This window comes from Penaeus vannamei, chromosome 28 (genome assembly GCF_042767895.1).
Source record: "Penaeus vannamei isolate JL-2024 chromosome 28, ASM4276789v1, whole genome shotgun sequence".
Taxonomy (NCBI): Eukaryota; Metazoa; Arthropoda; class Malacostraca; order Decapoda; family Penaeidae; genus Penaeus; species Penaeus vannamei.
In genome coordinates, this window is record NC_091576.1 from 6,986,532 (window position 1) to 6,991,531 (window position 5,000).

At 41.0% G+C, this 5,000-nt stretch overlaps 1 protein-coding gene across 2 annotated transcripts in view; it reads right to left on the reverse strand.

Annotated features, from left to right (window-relative positions):
* Keap1 (kelch like ECH associated protein 1) overlaps nucleotides 1-5,000 on the reverse strand; it is a 53,822-nt gene that overhangs the window by 21,874 nt on the left and 26,948 nt on the right. The gene's annotated exons all lie outside the window — the stretch shown is intronic.

The following is a 5,000-nucleotide window of genomic DNA, read 5'->3' on the forward strand; positions in this document are numbered from 1 at the left end:
CATCTTTATTGGCAATAATCTAAAATAGGTCTACTGTTGTCCCTAGAGTCGCTACAGAACTTCGATTCATTTACAGTATGCAACCGAAAAAATACAATTTTGTCTAATAATAAGTTTTGTTGCTTAGGTTTTCTCAGAGTGTCATGAACAGCGCCATTAAAGATTCAACGGGCTGACCTTGATCATGGAGCTAAAATTCTCCATGAGGGGAAATCACGCACCGAAAAATCTAACTGCGGGTATTAATTCGGACTTCCATTAAAGAATGAGTTACATAAACGCTAAACTTGCGGGTATTAGCAGACTGTACACTAACCGTACACTAATCAGATTCGGTTCACGAGCAATCAATACGTTCTTTCACCACGATAGGACGGACTCAGTAACCTGAAGCTTTTTTTGTTAGAGGAATGTAGGAAGAATATCTAATTCCCCCCCCCCCTCTCTCTATACGTGAATAAGTAAATGACCATAGATATTCATATACATGCACATATATGTATATGAGTGTGTGTGTGTGTGTGTGTGTGTGTGTGTGTGTGTGTGTGTGTGTGTGTGTGTGTGTGTGTGTGTGTGTGTGTGTGTGTGAGTGAGTGAGTGAGTGAGTGAGTGAGTGAGTGAGTGAGTGAGTGAGTGAGTGAGTGAGTGAGTGAGTGAGTGAGTGAGTGAGCGAGTGAGTGTGTGAGTAGTTAAGTCAGGGAGTGAATAAGTGTGTGCGTGTAAAGCATGCGTGCGTATGTGTCTGTGTCTGCACCAGTGTCTGTGTCTCTGTATCTGCACTGTCTTCACACACAATAACAAAGCATGGCGCAAAGTATAACAAGAGATGGTTAGGACGAATTCTCAGAACAGATGTATCAGCTCTTTCGTTCGTTCAACCCAGCATTCATTATCACCTTCCTCTCTTACTTTCCGAGAACCAAACAACTTACACAAATAAAATACATATAAAAAAAAATCGATAAAAGCATACATAAAAAAACCGAGCTACTTCGAGGAACAGTAATCATCGATGGAGAGCACTTTTTCCCTTCATTCTTCGGTGACATGAAAAACGTTTTTTGCAGGCAGCTCTGACTTGTTATCAGCGGAGAGCATAACAACGCTGTTATTTCCGGACTTGCGCCATTTCGACACGCCAACGCAAGCCGCCGCACGGTGTACCTTATCCCAAGATTATATGTGCGTTCTGGAATCAACGTTACCTGCGTTTAGCTGAGATGGGTCTCGTGGCAGGGAGAGGGAGAGGGAGAGGGAGAGGGAGAGGGAGAGGGAGAGGGAGAGAGAAAGAGAAAGAGAGAGAGAGGGGGGGAAGAGAGAGAGAGAGAGAGAGAGAGAGTGAGAGAGAGAGAGAGAGAGAGAGAGAGAGAGAGAGAGAGAGAGAGAGAGAGAGAGAGAGAGACAGACAGACAGACAGACAGACAGACAGACAGACAGACAGACAGACAGACAAATACACACACACAGATAGAGACAGAGACATATAGCCAGAGAGAGAGACAGACAGACAGTCAGACAAAGAGTCACTATCAGTTGACAATTAGAGCGAGACAGGAAATATCTTACAATATTTTTTGCTAACTGAAACGATACTACACTATCTTGCTTGCCCTTGTGCAGTTGCGCACCCAGACGCCGAATATCCATCTATGTACATATACATGAGACCTTATACCGTTTATAGTAATAAATATAAGAATGTAATAAGCTTCACTTGCGCGGATTTGTCCGATTTGAAAACCTCTCTTTAACGGTTACTCTGATCTAGAACCTTCGATCGTAATAAGTATCCAGTAAGATGAAAAGAGAATTCTCTGATACGCGTGTGTGTGTGTGTGTGTGTGTGTGTGTGTGTGTGTGTGTGTGTGTGTGTGTGTGTGTGTGTGTGTGTGTGCGTGTGCGTGTGCGTGTGCGTGTGCGTGTGCGTGCGTGTGCGTGTGCTTGTGTGTATGTGCATTTACGAAGAACTGATGAATACTGGGTTTGTACGTGACCATGTGTTTCTGCTATCATTAATACTGCAGGGCTATCCTAGTTATCATTCAATCAGTCTATGCTTTGCTGAGCTGTAAGTGAAGCTATTACTGTTATTCATGTAGCTATTACACTCGTATAACATATATATATATATATATATATATATATATATATATATATATATATATATATATATTCATCTATTTATTTATTTATTTATCCAGTCTTCACGTCGTCACTTTCGCAAAGGCAGAGGACTTGGAAAGATTCTCCATAACTGGGACAGGTATTGTAAACATAAACAAGACAGGGAAACAAAATGAAAACTAAAAACGTAACCCTCTTTATAAGTACCTTAAAAAAAACGAAATAGGCCTACATAAACGGACGGCATACGAAAAAAAAACGTCAGATGACCTGGTAAACAAGCTTGTCAATCCCTGTTCAAAGGTTCGACGTAAACAATCATAATTTATCGGTCTGTGGCGGTGATAAGTTTACCAAGCAAGCCCCCCTGTTGCCAAGCAAAGCTGACTCGGCAAAGGAGTGTTAAACATAATGCTTTGTAACAAGGAAACCATTTCGAAAAATCGTCTGGCGATCCTTCTCTCACGCCTCTGCAATGATTTTTAGATCTGTATTTCCTAACATTGGTGAGATTATTGACAGGAGATTATTTTGATACATTCCACCACATCAATTTGGAAGATCGTTACAGTATCTACCAAAGAAAAATTCTGTCGTGGGCAATGGGATCGAAAATGCCATTAAAGTACATGACAAAAGCACATGGCATGTCCTATATGATGGACAAAACACAATGGCAGTCAGACGCATTAATGTTTACATCCCAGACACGCGTCCTTCACCACACGAAACAGAAATGAATCATTACATCCAACAGTTTCATCCTTTTCCTTTGCAAAATGAAGATACCTCGCAATGCTGGTTCAAGACTCCTCTGCAAGGCTGTTCCTTTGACCTTCTGACCTTCTGAGAGTTGATCCTTTCACTATTAAGGCGAATATTAACGCTCTGAATAGAAAACGTTTTCGGTGGGGACGAAGCTCGGCTAAAACGGGATTACTGGAAACCGGTCTGCCAGGCCATGAATGAATTCTGAAACGAGTAAACATCAACCGAACCGTTTTCAGGTATTCGCAAAATCCCTCGTTCTAAAGGTGAGATTTCCACCGACATTGACACTCCTTGATAATGACCTTTTTTTTGCATTCCCACGCCGAGCCAAGAAATCGCAGCAAAGACGTGAAAATGAAAATAATAAAACCTTCAGACAACCAAAAGAGAGAAGCTCAAGCGACGACCAGCGTCCATTCACCTCTCATTCCTCGTAATTCCAAGAGGTCGAGTCCAGCCGAGGTTCAGAAGGTCGCTGTCGGATTCGCGTCGCTTATCCTCCATTCCTCCTCCTCCTACTACTACTACTCTCTTCCTCTTTTCCTTCTTTCACTTCTTATTTTTTCTTCTACTTATGCTTCTTCTTTTTCTCCTTCTTCATCTGCTCTTCTTCCTCTCCCTCTCTTCTTCTTCTTCTTCTATTGCTACTTCTACTTCTACTGCTACTTCTTCTTCTTCTTCTACTACTACTACTACTTCAACTATTTCTTCTTCTTCATCATCATCATCATCATCATCATCATCATCATCATCATCATCATCATCATCTTCTTCTTCTTCTTCTTCTTCTTCTTCTTCTTCTTCTTCCTCCTCCTCCTCCTCTTTCCAGACCAACTTCCTCGCACTGCAGAATAAACAACGCGTATCTCCCGCACGCAATACGCAGCACTGACTTCAAAATTCAATAATCTTTTTTTATATATATAACAAATATTGACAAGGAAAGGCTATTTGTTGTAATACATGTTGTGGATTATGTTGTGTTGGTTTCCCCAAGAGAAATATGTTGCGCCGTAAATTTTCAACGATCGCTCAGTGATGTCTACCATTATTTAATTACCCACCAGCCAATGAGAATAACAAATATAAACATCTCATCCGTAAAAAAAACTGTCAATTTTTAATAAGAGAGACATTGCTTTGAACCAAATCCAAAAGACAAAAAAATAACGAAAAGCTTGACTGCTAAACCGAGTGCCTTCCATCGGAAACCAGTTTTAACCAGCGACATCTTCCAGTACGTTCTACTCTTGCAGGTTCCAACGGCCTTCCACTGGTTATAGGTATGTGTGTTATTTGCCTTGGTTGGTTACTAAGTAGAGGAAAGTCGATGGAATATACGTGTTTGTCTAACAATGTTTGAGAAGAGAGGAAAGTCGATGAAATATACGTGTTTGTCTATCAATGTGTCTGTATGAGAGGAGAGCAAAGTCGATGGAATATACGTGTTTGTCTAACAATGTGTCTGTATGAGAGGAGAGGAAAGTCGATGGAATATACGTGTTTGTCTATCAATGTGTCTGTATGAGAGGAGAGGAAAGTCGATGGAATATACGTGTTTGTCTAACAATGTGTCTGTATGAGAGGAGAGGAAAGTCGATGGAATATACGTGTTTGTCTATCAATGTGTCTGTATGAGAGGAGAGGGAAGTCGATGGAATATACGTGTTTGTCTATCAATGTGTCTGTATGAGAGGAGAGGGAAGTCGATGGAATATACGTGTTTGTCTATCAATGTGTCTGTATGAGAGGAGAGGAAAGTCGATGAAATATACGTGTTTGTCTAACAATGTGTCTGTATGAGAGGAGAGGGAAGTCGATGGAATATACGTGTTTGTCTAACAGTGTGTCTGTATGAGAGGAGAGGAAAGTCGATGGAATATACGTGTTTGTCTATCAATGTGTCTGTATGAGAGGAGAGGAAAGTCGATGAAATATACGTGTTTGTCTATCAATGTGTCTGTATGAGAGGAGAGCAAAGTCGATGGAATATACGTGTTTGTCTAACAATGTCTGTATGAGAGGAGAGGAAAGTCGATGGAATATGCGTGTTTGTCTAACAATGTCTGTATGAGAGGAGAGGAAAGTCGATGGAATATGCGTGT